Genomic DNA, 18,769 nt, shown 5'->3' with positions numbered 1-18,769 from the left:
AATAATTCCTGCACACACAAACAATATCATCTCCAAATGTGACTGGCAATTATAGTTGAGAAGATAAAACTTTATCTCTATCTATCTATCTATCTATCTATCATCACTACACATATATATATGTCACACGGTGAAACTATAATTATTAAATTTTATTAAAATGCATTTTTCATTAAAAAATTATTTTTTATTTTTTGGCCGTGCCGCATGGCATGCAGGATCTCAGTTGACCAGGGATCGAACCCATGCCCCCCCATTGGAAGTGCTAAGTTGTAACCACTAGACTGCCAGGGAAGTCCCTAAAATGCATTTTTAAAACATTATATGGCTAATTTTTAAAAAAAACTTTTATTGAGATATAATTGACATACAATAAACTGCATATATTTAAAGTGTACAATTTGATATTTTTTTTCTTATTAGTAACGTATACATGGCAATCCCAATCTTTTTAAAACTCTTTTGTGAGGTGGTTTGTACTGTGAGCAGTCACAGCTCACACCCTCAACACTCTTGTGCTTCTCTTCTTTGGTATTTCCTTGGCAAAACTCCAAGCCTGCTGTAATACAACTTCCCACCTCCTCAGTGCCTGCACCTAATCAACCAGAGGGAAAAAAAATCATCATGCTGACTGGACTCGCTTTAAAATCACGGCCTCAAGTTTCAAGTGGATTCTCAGTGTTACCCAGCCATTCTTTACATTTCCCTAGTCATTTGTCTCTTCCATTCTTCCAGATGATGCCATTCGCCTCAAGAATCTTCCTCCCTTATCCCTTGTTTTATATTTCTGAGAAAAAAGCAGCAGTCAGAAGGGAACTTTCACAGCTTCTCACCACTAATTCCACCCACCTGCTTGCATTTCACCTTCCCTCCTGTTATGAAGGCTGAACTCTTCCTGTTTCTGTTTGAATCCAAACTCCCCTCCTGTGCTCTGGGTCCCAGCTCCTTTTGCCCATTCAAGAACTTTGCTCTTAAAATTATCCCATCTGTTTCCTATATCAATTTTTTCCCTCCCTGTGGGATCATTAATACTAACATACCACTATGTTTAATATCTCTTAGTTAATAAAAGAAACCCTCTCAATCTCACAACCCTCTTTAGCCACTGCCCTATTTCTTTAATCTTCTTTACAGAAAAATTCAGAATTTTTTATATGTTCTGTCCCATGTTATTAACTCTCATTCTGTCTTGAATTTACTCCAATTACATTTCCCCCCCTCATCATTTCACTGGTAATACTCTCATCAAATATACCCTTGCTCTCCATATCAATAAACCCAATGATAAGATCTTCTTCATTCATGCTTCAGCTTTTAGTAGTATTCAATGCAGTTGATCTTTTTGGAACACATTCTACTTTGGCTTCCAACAAACTTCTCTCTCCTGGTTTTCCCCCATCTCTGGCTCCTTCTTCACAGTCTACTTTTTTTGTTCCTCCTCATTATTTTGACAAGTAAATGTCAAAGTTGGAGTTCCCCCAAGGCTCAGTTCTCCTCTGTCCTCATTTCCTAGGAGATCTCACTAGTTTCGTGGTTTTGCAAACTGTATATATGACTTTTCCTCTTTCTTTTACTTCCTTTTCCTTCCCAAAGCCATTAGGTAGGACAGAGCAAGCCTGGACTGGCACTGGGTATGAGTTAGGAAGAATCACAGAGGCTCAGAGAGGAGTTTGGCGGCCATCTGGGAAAGGAGGGTGCCTGTATAAGAGGACTGCCTAGTATGGATAGTCATAGCCTGATTGAAGTGAGGAGGGCACCCACGCAGAGGGGCAGCCTGATATGGGCTATGAGGGATCTACACAGAAAACTAGCCATGCATGAGGCATCAAAGCTTCAGTAGTATGAGGAGGACATTCACTTCGCAGGGGCAGACAGGCATGGTTGTCAGAGCCTGGATGGGTGAGGAGGATATCTATGCAGAAGAGGGAGTGGTGGTGACTCTGGAAGATCTGTTACTTACAGGGGAGTTGATTACATAAGTAAATACATTAAAAAATTGGAACCAGCTTTCCCACTGGTTCAGAAGGAAAAAAAGAAAACTAGAATAAATATTGTGGGATTGGAATACTATTAGAGGTATTTGTGTGAATTTATGATTGTATATCCAGATAGATGATAAATAGATAGATATAAGTAGATATAAAATATAAATCTAGAAGTATATATGTGTTTTTGTATCTCTATATCTATATTTCCTACCTCTGTCCACTGAAAGGGCCTGGGAGTAACAACATCCCAATACAGTTGAGCACATCTATTCCCCAGATTTTGGCTTCTAAATACCATTCTCCACAAATGCAACCAGCGCTCTTGAAGAAGTGGCTGATTCCAGTACTGGGGCAGCAAAAATATAAGATAAGCTTGGAATATCTTGCTGAGACAGAAAGCAAAGTGCTCCAGGAATGATGGGATAGGGGTGGAAGGGGTGTATATCACAGAATCCAGCCTGAAGGGTCTCCATGGGCAAATCTGGTACATTTTGAGCATTAAATTAAATATTGATGTAAATAGATTATAACCCATTAAATAAAATAAGAAACCATGAGTCAATATATGGAAAGCTTTGAGTAAGAAAGAAGAAGAGGACTTTGAAGTAATATCCCTCAAAAGGCAGGGTTTTAGGGGTAAGTAAAGGTTCTTATATTTTATTCTGGTTAGAGAAAAAAGTAATAAGGGAATCACACCAGAGATAGAAGTCTATTATATTCCTGCATGTTTTCTTTTCTTCTTTCTGTTTGTCCACTTAGAAGAAAAGGAAAGTCTTTGAATAAAAGAAAGTTAAAATACGTAGAAGCAGCAACACGTATATCTAGAAGGGCTTTTGATTCTTAAAGAGGTGTTTGATTTTCAAGAGAGCAGCCAAATATGTACTCTGAAAGATTTTTTTACTCTGAGAGGAAGAATTTAGGGTTTGTTAGAGGAAGGTTTCTTAGTTCTGAAAGTATTCATGGTGGAGTGGGGAAGAACATGTAGGAATTCAAAGAAACTTGATAAAAGTCACTGATCAGAGAGGAAAATACCAAATTTTACTTTGAGTATAAGTGACCACATTGTGACTATTATGATCAGCTTATATTCCTGTTGTTCTAATAAAGGATTTTATTTTTTAAAGCATCACTTTTTTTTTTTTTTTTTGAAAACATGCTAGTTTTCTCTTGGTTAAACAAGTCTCTGAAAAACCTGGCTATTTGAATACTTAAGCAGTAACAAATGTAACAGGAAGTTGCGTAGGAAATTGTGACTGAAGCACTCCAATGCAACAGGTGTGATTTTTTCAGAGTGAAGTAGCAGACCACCAAGCAGAAGTTTCAAGCAAATTTCCACTGATTAGATGGTTCTTGAAAACCACAAGGGTCAGACAGCTGGATAGCGAGACTGCATTTGAGAAGAGGTGTTCTTTAGAGAAAGCCATGCTGTGAATCCTAAGCCCTCTCACAAAAGTAAAGGAGGAGAGGGTGCTTGCCTTTTCACCTCCCACCTAGTGAGTGTGGAATCTTACAGGATGATTCAGAGAACTATGGTGGGAAGGATGGAGAATTAAGCACTGAGGTCTGACTCCCCCCACCCTGACCCCAGGAAAATGTAGATGGCCAGAAGGAGATGGCCTGGCAGGCTCTTTGTTATTGGAGAGGATGTATCCAGTAGTACTGGGACCAGTAAGCTCTCTTAGAGTTTGTCAGGACAAAGGGTGCATAAAGCTTCCCACAGAGTAGATGTGGGCCACACAAGAGAGAAAAAATCAGTCCAGAGATCTTTTTGACTCCTGTCCAAGAGAACTGACTAAAACATCAATTGGGCTCTAACAGAAAGAACCAAATGGTGTGGATGTTCAAGAAATCTGAGGCTAAGGGAGAAGTGGCAGCAAGAGGAATAGAATATTTGCCTGGTGTCACAAGTTATTGGAGGAGTTGTGGCTTGATTGGTCAAGTATGTGAGCCCCTGAAGACAAATAATCAGTTTTAAATGTCTGCCAGTCCCAAAGAATACAAAGTCACCTCATTATAATGCCAGCCAATTAAGTCTTTCTCTCCAACCCAGAGAGTCAATACAGCAGCTACTGATTAGGGGAGAAAGTAAGTAGGAAAGAGAGAAGCAGCTGACCACATTCCTTTTCTCTAAGGCTTTCCTTTCTAAATGTCAAATTGAGGCTGAATTTTGTGACTTAAAGTGATTGTAAGACAAGTGAGCAGAAAAGTGATGAGACTTGCCGGAATTTTCTTCATAGTGGCAGAGGGTAAAAGTCATCCCTCTGAATTAATTTCAACAGAACAGTTATGTTTTGACTATATCTCACAATTCACACTAGCTCAGTGTAATGGGTACACAGATTTTCCACTGTACAGTTAGTGGAAACCTTTCAGAACTTGCAGGTTCAGGTCTTAGGAGGAAATAAGTATTGCAAACCCAAATTTATAAAATAAAAAATTTACAATTCCTATGTTAGCTTTATTCATCAGTCACTACAGTAGAATCTTGAAATAATGAATATAGAATATTCAAAACTTGTGGAAGAAGTAAATGTAAAATTTGAATGAAAAAATTCAGTGTACTTTCAGTGAAAAGAATATCAAACCCAAATGGACTTAAAACATGCATTTTAGCCATGGATATTAAGATAAAATAATTACTGAAATTCTCATGCAACCTTCCTGTATCAGCTATCCTAGGTATGATGGATCGAAATAAAGAATTTTAATTGTAAAGGAATTACAGTATTATGAAACTATTTTAACTCTCTATTCTAAAACCATGTGAATCAGTGAAGGAGTATGACCTTAAAATAAGGTTTAAGTATTACAGCAGTGGTTAGATTTAGGTTCAGCTGCAGTGAGTAAAACAAAACAAAACAAAACAAAACAAAATAATGAATTAAATATACAAGGTTTCATTCAGTATAAATGAAGTTTGGAAGTTGGCGTTCCAGGTAAGTTGGAGGTCTACAAAGTCATCAGGGACCTAAACTCCTTCCAGTTCATCATGTCACCATTCCTATGGTGTGCTATTGTACTCTGGTTCAAGATAATTGCTACATTCAACCACACATCTATGTTCAAGGGAGAGGAGGGATGAAAGGAGGGGAGCCTATTCCTTTTCTCTGAAGATAATTTATCTTTTGCCAGAGTACATAGCTGCAAGGGAGTCCAGGAACTGTAATCTTTTAACTGCACATTCTAATCTTGAATAAATTTGGGATTTTGTTACTAAAGTAGAAAGAGAAAATGAATGTTGATGCAAGAAGTTAGTAGTCACTGGCATAGAGACTTCAATTCAATATATTTCTTCTAATAAAATAGCTAGGTCATGTGGGGGGGGAGTTGAGGGAGGGAGGGAATATGGGGATATGTGTATAAAAACAGATGATTGAACTTGGTGTACCCCCAAAAAAATAATAAATAAATTTAAAAAAATAGCTAGGTCAAACATTGATTGCTAATAAATTATAATTATTGATAGAGATCCTTAATTGTATTACAGATACAATTTTTTAAAAAATGCTTGCTTTCTCTATGCAGAGAACATTTCTGTCACTTGTAACCACAGAAAGTAATTTATGATAAATTATCAGGAAACTCAGTAATTTGTTATATTACTTAAGTTCTCTGTTTCATTGAGAAGAGAAGCATTTCCAAGACAAATGTATGAATGCGTTATTCAATTATTCATACAATAAAATCCACTAAATGTTTAGGTACCAGGGAAGAAAAAAACATGATTTTTGTCTTCAAAGAGATAAAATCTAGTGAAGATAGTCATGAAAAAATTGAAAGGTAACAAAGTACTATAGGTGCTGTAAGGAAGCATGTACCAGGTGTTGTGGGGTTACAGAAGAGAGAGATACTAATTCTATAGAAGAGACTGAAGGGTACTTATTCAAAGTAAAGCACAAAGTGACGGTGAAATTACATAAAAAATTAATGTGCAATTTTAAATGTACCAAACAGCATAGAGAGTAACATAATGAACATCAATCACTCACCATTTATCTTATGAAATAAGATATTATGAATATGATCACAGGATACACTTTTTATGGAAAATAATCTCAATTTTGGTATGAAGTTTGAAATTATTAGCAATGATGTATACAGGTATAAATATCATAAACAAATGATCATCCACAAGAGGCTTTGTTATCAAATCAAAGAATAAACAGTAGTGAGAATCTTCCTGAAATTGGAGACGTATTAGAGAAAGAATTAGGAATCTTTTAACATATTCTAAAGCACCAGTGTCATTTCATAATTCTCAGTTACTTTAATGTTAGATAGACTCTCACAAAACTTTGATATAAATTTTTTTTTTCAGATTTGCAGCTTATTTTTTAATGTGGCAAAGGGAAAAGGGACTAGAAGAATGTCTTGAGGGAGGGGTGGGAGGTGGTGGAGAGGGTGGATTTCCCCTGATTCAAAAGAGCAAAGTGGTAATTTTCCTCCCTTTACCATGAAAGTATTTGTAATTTTTGAAGTTGTTCAGAACACATGTATTTAAGGAATATTTCTGGGACTTCCCTGACCGTCTAGTGGTTAGGACTCCGCGCTTCCACTGCAGGCGGCACAGGTCCAACTGTGGCTGGGGAACTAGGATCCCACATGCCACATGGCCAAAAAAAAAAAAAAAAGGAATATTTCCTATATGTTCAAAATCTAAATTCTAGGCCTGTGGCAAGTACTTCAAGGGAACTTGGGGTCACTGCCAAAGCTATGTTTGCAAGCCTGATGTCGGGAATTCATTGGGGAGTAAGAACTCTGCTAACATGGCTGACCACATCCACACAGAGGCAGGCTCCCTCTTTGTACAGTTTCTTCACATTGTTGAAAGACAGAATTCCTTTTCAATGTTTTCTTTATATTGTTAAAAATGAGGTTCTTTTCAACAGTTTTTAAAAAATTGTTAAAAAATTAATCAAATTCAGATTAAAATGGCAAAGTCAAAAGTTGGCTGACAAAGGAAGACTCTAACTTTACAAAAATATAAAGATGCTAGATAATAAGTTAAAAAAAATTTTAAATGTTGCCAATTTCAATATTTTGAAAGCAAGAAAGGGGAAATTGCGAGGTTCTAGAAAAAGGAGAATAGAAAGATGGAGTATTAGAGGGAGCTGAAGCCAGGTACATGCTGAAGCCAGGTACATACTGAAGCCCAGTGGCTCACGTGGGTCCTGGAAACTGGAGGCATGCCTGAGACTGGAAGACTAAAAAGCAACGGCTATTGATACATGAAGAGCAAGGATGAATCTCAAAATAATTCCACCGAGCAAAAGAAGCAACACCAAATAGAATACATATTGTGTGATTCTATTTACAGAAAACTCTAGAACATGAAAACTAATCTAGAATGATGGCAGATCAGTGATTGCCTAAGGATGGGAGAGTAGGAGAGAGAACTTATAAAGAGGCACAAGGAAACCCTTTTTGGAAAGGGAAATCCATCCATATCGATGGGTATGTTTGCTGTCCTAACTGTTGTGATGATTTCACAGGTGTATACATATGTCAAAACTTGTCAAATTGTATACTTATGTGGAGTTCATTGTATGGCAATTATACTGCATGAAACTGTTAAAAACAAACAAACAAAATGAAGATTCAAGTAATTTAAACATATCCTACTTCCTGTTTTTATTTAAGCAATATATTTGTTGAAGGAACTTGGTGGTTTGTCCTGTAGAGTTTCCCACATTCTGGATTTTATTGATTGCAAAAAAAAAAAAAAATCCTTACCTTTTAGAACTACATAATGAAGTATATATATTTATTTTTTTATAGGTGAAATCCATGTGAGGGGTATGGAAGAGGAGATTGGCCATATGGTGATAATTGTTCAAGCTGAATGATTGGCACATGAAGACATTTTACAATTCTATTTTTTATGTGCTTAAACATTTTTTTGTAAGAAAAAGTTAAAATAAAACAAGTCCCAAGTCTCATCCCAGAGTTACTGAATCTCTTCGGGGTTGAGTATAGAAATCTGCATTTAAAGAATAAACTCCAAAGGGGATTTTGTTATACATTAAAGAGGATCACTGCCCCAGACCAAGAAAAGGACTCTGATAGCGAGGTGAATTTCAGACACCTGCCACAAGGTATGGGAATAGTTTTTGGTAGCTGTCCTTTTTATTTCTTACCGAATCACAAAAGTAGTACATCAGCTATTCTTCTTCAGAGAGATATTTATGGCTCTGCTTGACTCTTCTACTGCTGAGGACATTTTCTGATCCCTACATACATATTGTTTGATTTTGTTCTTATTCAGTCTTAAAAGGGTGACTATAATATAGGTATGGTTTATCATATAGGCTTAGTATGATTTGCCTGAATTACTCTGAATTTCAGCCCTACATAGAACTGTGAAATATAAAAATTTGTCTTCTATATCTATAGCTCTTCTATTATATTTTTGCCCTCCCTGTGATTCCTTCCTTTCTCAGGTCCCCATTGTGTCTTTTCTATCTTCCCACTAGTAAAAAACCACTCAAAAACTGTATGATAAACTCATTTATACAAGATTACCGATTAGAGTCATGAAGTACTCTCCTCAGGGAAAGTTGATTTAAATAGGGCATAGGATTGAAGTCAAAGTTTAAAAAGAAGTAAAGTGATGGATTCTAAGGCATAAGGTAACCTAGTCAGTGAAGGATTTAGGGGTGGTGATGGTGAAGTTCCTTTCAAGACCCTGTAAAATTTTATCAAGTGGGTTGTTACCTATTCATCCCATTGGAAGTGTATCCTTAGAAGAGTCAAACAATGCAACTATGGCTTTTTCTTCTGTTACATGCATGGAAAATTTAGCTTTGGCTGCAAGTAATAAAAAGTCAAATCCAGACTTTCTTAAATAGCTAAGAAAATTGATTGGCTCAGGGAACCTACTAAATCCGGAGGAAGGCAGTAGGTTTCAATCTGGGTTCCAGCTCTTGCATCATGTGTCAGCTTTATCCTCTGGCTGGCTTCCCTCATGGTAGTAAAGTGGCTACAGTAACTGTAGGACTCACATGCATCCCTCACAACAGGCAGAGAGAGAGAGAGAGAGAGAGAGAGAGAGAGAGAGAAAGACAGGGAGAACTTTTCTTCTCCCAACAATTACAAGACCTGGCCTTCCTTATGACTGGACCAATTTAGACCTGTGCTCATGTCCATCACTGACAGAGTCAGGTGACGACCTGATTAGGCTGATCGTGTACCTCAGTTAGGGTCTACGCTTGGAGCTGGAGCTGCGCCTGTTCCCATTCAAATCATTAGCTAACTTACAATTGCAGAGGGGTGGAAATGCATACCTGGGTGGGAGTCAACCAATAGTGCTCATTATAAAAGCAATGTAATACTCCACCTCATTAAATAGCATAGTTTAAACTCTTCTATTTTTGTTCAACGTTGAGCTTGTTTCCAGTTTCTGATACAGTATTATGATATTTTAAATTAGGAATTGTAGACCCACATGAAGGAAACAGAACAGTGTAAGGCACAATGAGGAATATAGAGACTCTGGAAAAGAGACTGCATGTCCTGTAGCTTACCGTCACCATGTGAAAATTTAAGGCCACTGTTTCCAAATCTTCCACTTTTTAAAAAAGAACCCTGAAAAACATGTGAAATCTTCTAGCTTTTAACTTTGGCTAATTTTTTAAGCACCATGCGGGCCAGACAAAATGCATTAGTGGGTTAGATCTGGACCTGGGCCACCAGCTTCTGTCATGAGTCATATTAGAACATTTTGTTAACACCTTCCCTCACAGTGAGAGCTTCAGTCCTTTCATGGACTTGGGCTGTTAGGGTATGCTTAATGCTAAGAAAGCCATAGTGGGGAGAGAAGTGAGCAGCACACATTATATGAAGGATGCTTTGTTAGTAGTTCTTTGGCTTGTACTTAGACTGTTTTCCTGGTATTGAGGATGTTTGTACTAAATCACCTTCACTGTATCTTATCTAGGTTCTCTTGTGACTTGTCCCTTATCTGGGTTCTCTTGTGACATCTCTTATCCAAGTTCTATTGTGAGGAACAGTTCAGTTTTACAGAATGACCCCTGGTGATTAGAGGTGTAACATGTGGCCATGGGACAGAGTTCTTTCCCTTGTAGCAAGCTGGCACATCAGTGACCCTAGAATAGTGACTTAGCTGTTATTGCTCCACTTTAATAGGAGAATTAACTGGCAACAGCCGATGGTGGACATTATTATTGCTGCCAAAGGCATACGGTAATGAATTTGGGAACACTAAATTTATTTTGGAGTTATGACTTAAAAATTTTATTTCCTTTTTTTTGGGGGGGCGCTGTTTCTTATTGAATGCAGATAATTATCACAGTGTTGCCCTTTTTCTGTCAGAAAGCTTTTTTCCAGTTAGCAGATAGCAGAAGGCAGAAACTTTTTCACGTGATGACTTTCTTATGGTGCCCAGTGTAACTTTACTAGTATTTTACTTAGTAGAGGCTCTGTACGTACTCGTTGGCTTATTTATTAATAGATACAGATGTTTTGAGTTATTCTAACCCTAACTTTATTAAATATCAAAAGTCCAGCATTTATTGCGTCAGGCCCAGAGCTAGGTAGTCTCTTGGGTTACAGAGCTTAAATGACTTTCTTGGAGGAAGCCCAACAGGTAGGGGAAACACAAAACAGTTGCAATACCCTTAATATGTCCCAGCATCCACAGACATTTAAATTAGGAAAAAGGCGGGGGCGGGGGGACTGTGTGTGTGTGTGTGTGTGTGTGTGTGTGTGTGTGTTGTGTGTGTGTTTGCGTAGAACCTGAGAGGGCTCTTTGGATAAATGTCATATTTCTGAGGGTAGCTTTTGGATCTAGATGGGGAAATGAGTGCAGGGGAATTGAAGTAGGACAAGGGAGAATTTTATTTTTTTTCTGTTTTTTTTTTTAAGCTCTTGATTGGAATATAATTGCTTTACACTCTTGTACCAGTTTTTGAGGTACACCAAAGTGAATCAGCTGTATTTATACATATATCCCTATATCCCCTCCCTCCCGCGACTCCCTCCCGCCCTCCCTGTCCTGGCCCTCTAAGGCATCACCCAGGGGGAGAATTTTAAACTAAAGGAGTCACTCTAGAGCGGAAGTCATTGGACATACATTTGACTCGCTGCAATGTGTCCACTTACTCACACAATAATACTGATGGAGTACTTTCTATGGTGCACACACTATGCTAGTCACGGTGGCAGATAAAAATGAATGAGGCAGGGCCTCAGAGATTCTCCAGTGGGATAAAGCATCGCACAGATTTACCCAGATAAGGCTGAAGATATTCAGCGCCACAAACCTATAGAAACAACGTGCTAGGGAAATTTAGAAAACGTCCCGGTCAGTTTTGCCTGCAGGATCTAGGAAGGAGGATATCCACTGCTCAAGGGTCCGTACACTAGCCGATGAAAAAAGAGTCGGCTTCTTTTATCTCTACTAGCGTACCCGCAAATGTATCACCTCAAAGGACAAAAAGGTGCAAATGAGGGTACGTTTTCCTCACAAACACACAACAGCGCTTCCCGTTCCCTCCCCGCAGGTTATTTTCCCCTCCAGCCTCCCCCGCGTCCCACAGAGCGAAGCAGCAAGGCAGCACTTCATCAGCGCACACGACGCCTTGACAGAGGCGCGGAACAGAGCAACTGGCGAGAAAAGTTAGTATTCTTCAAGGCGACTTCCCTGAGGGTTACTGGGCAGTAAGAGTGAAAATACACGCAAGTCAGGTTTACGAGCAAGAACACAAATCGCCCCAAACTCAGAACTGTCTGACAGCTCAGTCAGTCTCCGCTGCGCAGGGTTTCAGCCCGACGCGCTCGGGGCTCGGGGCCGCCCTGAGCAAGCCCGCGCGGGCCGACTCGCCGCGCGGTTACCTTCCGGGAGGTTCGGAAGCACCGCGAGCACCTCGAGCCCCTTCCTGCGTCCCTACTCTTAACAACCCAGCTCAGCCAGGGGCGGCCGGGCGGAGGCGTGTACGCGCGTGCGCGTCCGCCGCCCGGGGCAGAGAAGGCGCCTCCGCCCTCAGGAGCGCGCACGCCGCGCCGAGAGGCCCGGACGCGCGCGCTCCCGACCCGCCGCCGCCGCCGCCGCCGCCGCCTCCTCCTCCTCCTCCTCCCCGGCCCGCCCCCTCCCGCGCCTCTTCCTGCCGGGCGGTCCTCCACCCCTCCCCTCTCCCTCCCTCCGCTCTGCTCCCTCCGCCCTCCCAGGGCTCCGGCGGCGGCGGCGGCGGCGGCGGAGTGAACGGGACGGGCCCGGCCGCGGAGCGCGGGGCGGCGGGTGGGACGCGGGCGCCTGGCAGAGTTGTTCCGGCCCTGCCCGCGGAGAACGTGAGGAGGTGAGGCGAGGGCGGCCTCCTAGGGGCCGGCGGGCCGGCGGGCGGCCCGGAGTCGCGGGCTGGGCTGGGGATGTTGGCGCCGGGGCTGAGCCCGGAGAGCGTAGCGGTGGGGGCCGCGCCCGGGACGGGATGAGGGAGGCTCGGGGAGGGTTCGGGACTGTCGGCGGCTTCCTGGATGTCACGGTTCTCCCGGGCGGCCGCCCTTTGCGGCCCGGGCGGGCCGGCGGGTGGGGTCGGCGCCCCTCACCTGGGGGCGGGGGCGGTGACTGGGGCGCTCGCCTGCAGCTGTGCCCTCCAGACGTTGCCGCCGCCCCCGCCGCCCCCGCCGCCCGCCACTGCGCCGCGGCTGCTACAGGGTTCGCAGCCCCACGTCCGGGGGGCGTGTGGTTAGGGTATTTTCTTACCCACATTCGGGCATCCGTTCGTGACCGCGTCTTGCCCTCGCGCTGCCGGGTCTCCGCCCGGCACTTTTGCTCTGTTCCTGCTTTTGATGCTTGTGGTTTTGCTGGCTGGGATGGGCTGCGTCCTGGGCAGATCTCTACCTGCAAGGAATGCCCCGCTTCAGAGTTGACCGCCCGCCCATGCCAAACAGCCCCCGTCCAGGTTGTGGGTGCTCAGTGTCCTGATAACTGAGTTAAAGTTTCTGAGACCGGGCTAGCACTTTGCACTGGTCGCCAACGGTGCAGGGCTGGGCAGTGCGTCAGCACGTGGAAAGGTGCCACTGGCCAGCGGGAGGTGTCCGGGGGCTTAGGAGACTGGACCGACAGGGTTTGTTTCTGATCCCAGGGCAGGGTGTCCAGGTGCTTGTGTGTTCTCCTTAACCTTCTCAGGATCACCTTAGATGTACCGAAATTTAGGTGGTCACTTGCAGAGTGGAGGGTTTCACGTAAGTGATGAGAAATGCCAACCTCATTAATGGTAAGGAGAACTTTTGCTTACCTGACAGGTTTCAGCGCTGACTTGAAACTGATTTCAGGGACTGCATTTTTGGTATAGGAAGGTTTAGGGATTTTTAAAAAATACATCTAAATTTTCTTGTACGTGGTGGGAGGTAAGTAGTTGCTTGTTACGATTCTGAAAACACGATATCACGAAAACCTTCTGACTTTTCTCCTAACGGTGTGTGTGTGGCTTCTGCTGCACTTCTGTAGAACATCCAGTAGTATGATGTCAGAAGATACAAACATGAAGTTTGCTTGTGGTGAAACTGGAAGTGGATTTTGTCCATGGAAAATATTGGTCCACAAGTTGCTAGCACTGGAAAACTGGCCTGTGATTCATTATCTAAACAAAGTCCCATGCGAAACTGACAATGAAATTACAAAGGAGAACGACCAGATGAATTTAATGTATACATCATCTTCAGACTGTATTAAATGCTCCCTTGGTTGGGGAGTTAGTTGAGACTGAGACTCCTATCTCTAATAAGTCAGGTCAAAATGTGCCCTGATATTGTGTATTAACAAGTCATCTGGGGAGCAGTGGATGTAGTTGGGCAGTCTTTATATGTGAATGTATTATATAGCCTACATTTTATTCTAGAAAGTTGCAAACAAGGTAGTAGGTCCCAGTACATTGGGACGTGTAGTGAATATACCAACCAACATAAAAAGGTGTAACTGTAGGTTTATGCCTTTTTTTTTTTTTTTTGGCCTGAGCTATTTGGTGGGAATTTTTATACATTATAATTGTTCTGAGAATTTTTGTTCTTTTGCTAATTGCTTCATGATTCAGATCATTTTCTTTTCCCTCAGTTTTTATGGTGTTTTTTAATTTGAATAACAATTTTATTGGGTATGTGAAACAAGTTTTTATGTTTATCAGCTCACCAGTTCTCAATCTGTGACTTCTAAAAACTTATGGTTGATTTTCTTTGCCTTAACCCAAAGTTGAACTTGTTCAATTACTATATATTTATTTGAACTCAGATGATACAGCTTTAAAGCTGATAGTCCTTTTATCCATTCTTTTGGAGTAGTCAAAAGAAGGAGTTCTCTTGTGCCAAGTAAAAATATTATGAGTGGGAGATAGCCAGCTTTCTAGAAGTTAGCTTTGAAGAGAGTAGTAGCTAAGTAGCAAAACTTTCTTGTATTGAGGGTATAGAACTAGGTCTGCATTCTAGCCTACCATTGTCTTGAAGTGGTATAGGGATGATTATGGCTGGATAGAGAGTGTTGGAGAATGGCATAGATACTGTAGGCTATGGGATTCCCAGGCACGGAGCTTTTTTGCTATGTCTCACAAGTTTTAATGAGTTGCTACATGTGTATAGCTCTTGCTTTATAGAAATAGGTCAGCCAGTGGATCTGAGCATGACCAGCAGCCCAAGGCTATTGCAGCCTCTGGTACTGCAAGGACACCTCTGAAATTTCTTATAGAGATAGTCTTATGAGCATTTGGCATCACAGATAGTGGAGTCAGAGAAAATACAGACTTAAGCCTGAGTTACAGTAAAACATACTCAGTTTTTAAGGAGAGGTTTAATTTTGTGAGCATGGAGAAAGACATTGGTTGACTTGACTCTTGGCTTTTCAGAGTGGTTAATAATTTTCACTTTATGGTCAATATTTGAAATTGGGTATAAGTGTTGTCAGCGGACCTTAATAAGGCATAGTTAATGGAATTAAGCAGAACTTGTATCTCAACATTCTGTTCTTCATACTTCATTTACTTTCCATGTTGCATTCATTCAACAGATAGGGAGCCATACTTGAGTGCTGCAAGTCTGTGCTCATGCTGACTCCTTTCTGTCATCTTTTGGTGTTTTTTGGTGTAATTTTTGGGATTTTCCTGGGAAATTTCTAGGCATATATTCAGTTGAGTTAGATTTGGGCTAAGATTATTAGCCTACTTAAAATTGTGAGCCTGGTTTTCTAAATAAGCTTGAAAACAGAAAACAATTCTTTGTAAACCGTCATGAAAAATCTGGGTACAGACTGATTTGTTGTGATAGACATAGTACAGACAAAAATATATTCAAGGAGAAAAAAAGAAAGTATTTTTTTCAATAAAAGCCTGATTTTCCCAGAACATCAAGTCTAACAACTGTTTGCTATGCTTTTTTCCCCCTTGCCTCTTCTAAATTCAACAAGTACAAATGTCTCTAGTCCATGGTAAAAACTTAATTTTAGTGGTAGGGGATTCTCAGTAATGGAAGTCTTGTTGAGGAATGCAGGCATGTGCTGGAGAATTTGACAGGGAAATAACATGTATGGAAATTTACTTTTGTTTACAGAACTGGTTTTCTCTGTACCCAGGTTCTCAGTGGGGTGGGGGAATGGACACATATCACAGTTATGTGGACCTTTTTTCACACTGTAGATTTCCTCTTCCTCTCCTCCTCTCTCCCCTGAACCTTTGCTAAATGAGCCATTGCTGGGAGTAGGAGGTGTCCTGGCCCTCAGCTGTAACTGAACGAAAGCTGAGAACCTTGGCCTTTCGCTAACAGTTCTTAAGCCACATTTCCACTCCCTGTAATTTGCCTTCTGGTGACATTAATAGGCACCTCTGTTACTCTCTGTTTTGAAGAGACATATCACTTTTGGTGGTGAAGAGATTACACATGTAACTAAGAGTAAGATTTATGTGCAGTACAAATGGAAGAGAGACCAGGAGATTGTTTAGCTGAACATTTATGAATTGTTTTGACTGTGACTCACAGTAAGAAATACATTTTATACCCTGATTCAACATATGCGCATTCACGCGCGCGCGCACACACACACACACACACACACACACACACACACACACAGGAAGTTGAAAGAAAAGTTTGGTGAAACAATACGTATCTTTTTAGGACCTTTCTGGAACTGGCTCATCATTTGGCTTGTAAGAGCAATGGCACCTCTCTTCCCACCCAGCTGCACCTGTATCTTGAAATTGGCCCTGGTGGGAGTTTTTACACTAGGGACATCAGCAAATGTTACAGTTCAGAGCTTTTCTCTCTCCTTTGGATAGCCAGTTAGACATTTACAGCATACTACATCACTGCCTACAACACACTTTGATATTTTCTATTCTACCTCATTTTACTTTTAAAAAATGCTGGGTTTTGAGGCCCAAATTGTTTTTACAGCCAGATAATGGATAACGGCCTATAGGTAAAAACTGGTTTAGTCCACCCTCTTCACTTTGTAGATGAACGCACTAAAAAATTGAAGTTCAAGGTCACGTAAGTAGTTGTTAGCAAAGCCAGGTCTGCAGACTCCTAATCTGGAGTTGTCACTAGTGGACTTCTCTCTTTTCCTAACCCAAGCCATTCATGTAGCTCAATTAGAGTGCTTAATATGTGTAAGACATTGTGTTAAGTAGTTTGAATAGAGATGAATAAGGCATGAACCTTGACCCCGAGGCTTTATGCTTCTGTGGAGGATTAAATATGGCAACAAAAATAATGTAAGGCAGAAAGTAACCTGTGTTAGAGAGATAAAGATAAGGCGGTGCAAGTTAGAGAGAGGAGGGAGAGATTACTTTTAGTTGTAAGGATATGGGACGAGGTAACATTTCAGCCATGCTTTGAAGAATGGGTAAGATTTGGACATGTGGAAATAGGACAAACAGTATATCGAGAAAGGCCTTTCTGGGCCAGGGGCCAGGGCGATCAAAAGTATGGAGGGAAAGAGCTAGGCAAGCAAGAGTCAGCACCAGATGGTGAAGAGCCTTAAATGCCATCTTTCCTTTCTGCCTTTCAACTGGTCTGCTTCATTTTTGTCTCTGGAGTCATCTAGAACTTCTTAACGTAAATGAGCTTTGTATGCTGTGCTCCTGATTAGACTACGACCCAGAGAGCACTTAAGTATCCTTAGGGTAAAAGCTGAGGGAAAAATTGTTGGTGTAAGAGAAACAACCTTGAGTTTACCAGTCCTAAAACTGTTGGAAAGAAAGGGAAAATATAAATATTTTCTTTGCAAGGAGATACCATTATTTTTTGTTTCGCCCAAATAGACAGCATCAAATTGGCTGTAGCAGAACAGGAAGCAGTTTTGAAAGTCTTTTCAAAGTGCCTTTTAAAATTTGCTTTCTAAATGACTGGATCTTAATTTTTGGAGGCAGGTTTGGTTTAGGCAGAAAGGCAGTTTCTACAGATCCACAGCTGAGCTGACTAGTTTTCAGAATTTAGGGCAGTGAAGCAGGGTATTTCATACCAGAGCCAGTTGTGAAGGATTGGTAGATTCTTTACTCAAAGAAGTTCCTTTGATTTCAGCATTTATGTCTTTGACAGCCTGTATGACTGAGGATGTTTTGATGTCCTAGATGGAGCTTGCTTTGTTCCACAGGGGAATTAGGTGGCTAGAAATGAAGACAAATGACAGTAGGTTGTGTCTGTGAATTAAATTGAAGCACTGGTGGCAATTCTCAAGGTTTTCTGTCAATGATTTCATACTCACTGCTTCTCATTAAAATGATGCACAATGTTTCTTCTGCAACTGGCTGCTCCTCTTATATTAATGCATACACTTCTAAAAATTAATTAATTAATTAAATTGGCTGCATTGGGTCTTCACTGCTGCACATGGGCTTTATCCAGTTGTGGTGAGTGGGGGCTACTCTTCCTTGTGGTATGCGGGCTTCTCATTGCGGTGGCTTCTCTTGTTGCGGAGCATGGGCTCTAGATGCGCACGGGCTTCGGTGGTTGTGGCATGTGGGCTCAGTAGTTGTGGTTCGTGGGCTCAGTAGTTGTGGCGCAGGGGCTTAGTTGCTCTGCAGCATGTGGGATCTTCCTGGCCCAGGGATCGAACCTGTGTCCCCTGCATTGGCAGGTGGATTCTTAACCACTGTGCTACCAGGGAAGCCCCAATGCATACACTTTTATAAAGAAGTATATTTTTATGAAAAACCTTTGTAAAAGTGTGATGTAAATTTGCAGTGCAATGTAAACAAAATTTAAAAAAAAAGGAAGCTTGACTTTTCTTTGACCCTCCAGTTCTATAAAGGTAAAAACCCTTTTAGAATGTTGCCCAGGTAACAACACATACAGACTGTTGGAAGTGTGTGGAAAATTTTGGTAATGTTGGTAATGAAGTTGCTGTAGTAAAAAACTGCTGCATTGGTAAAAAGCTGGGCTACTTCTGGATGGTTGACAAAGAATTTTGGGGATGAGCTTTGGTTACAAGATAAACATGAATTATGTCTTTGCCATACTGTTTTCCTCATTTATTTAAGCTTCTGATATGTAAAGTATATTGTCCTGCTACTTTAGGTTTTAGCAGTTTCATATGAACTGCTCCATAAGATAGCATGCCCCAAATAGCATGGTAACAATTTAGATGAAGCGTGCTTCAGATACCTCGCACGGTTTGAATGGTGTAGCTAATCATGTCAGCACAGAGGTGGGTTTTTTTTTTTTGTTTGTTTGTTTTAAGACATGCTAGGTTTTACAAATTGAGGTGTTAAAATTCTTCCAAATTTTCTACCATCATTTTCTTTTTGTGGTACAAAGTGTGATGTTGATGTCTTTAAACTGTG

The 18,769-nt window shown here is 41.1% G+C and overlaps 1 protein-coding gene and 1 long non-coding RNA gene across 5 annotated transcripts in view; both read left to right on the top strand.

The window, feature by feature from the left end:
* LOC130850268 (uncharacterized) overlaps positions 1-7,890 on the top strand; it is an 86,493-nt gene extending 78,603 nt beyond the window's left edge. Inside the window, exon 3 of the long non-coding RNA XR_009052861.1 lies at positions 7,767-7,890. This is a non-coding gene — a long non-coding RNA (uncharacterized LOC130850268). The remainder of the gene's footprint in view (positions 1-7,766) is intronic.
* Positions 7,891-12,147: 4,257 nt separating this feature from the next.
* RABGAP1L (RAB GTPase activating protein 1 like) overlaps positions 12,148-18,769 on the top strand; it is a 665,842-nt gene continuing 659,220 nt past the window's right edge. For 3 of the 4 annotated variants that reach the window (XM_057728668.1, XM_057728669.1, XM_057728670.1), the window contains exon 1: positions 12,173-12,301. The gene's annotated coding sequence lies outside the window, so the exon portion shown is untranslated. Of the gene's footprint in view, positions 12,302-18,769 lie in introns of all 4 variants that reach the window. The other variant, XM_057728667.1, reaches the window with a different exon arrangement.

Source organism: Hippopotamus amphibius, chromosome 3 (assembly GCF_030028045.1).
Source record: "Hippopotamus amphibius kiboko isolate mHipAmp2 chromosome 3, mHipAmp2.hap2, whole genome shotgun sequence".
In the NCBI taxonomy this organism is placed as follows: Eukaryota; Metazoa; Chordata; class Mammalia; order Artiodactyla; family Hippopotamidae; genus Hippopotamus; species Hippopotamus amphibius.
This window is presented reverse-complemented; position numbering and strand designations above follow the sequence as displayed.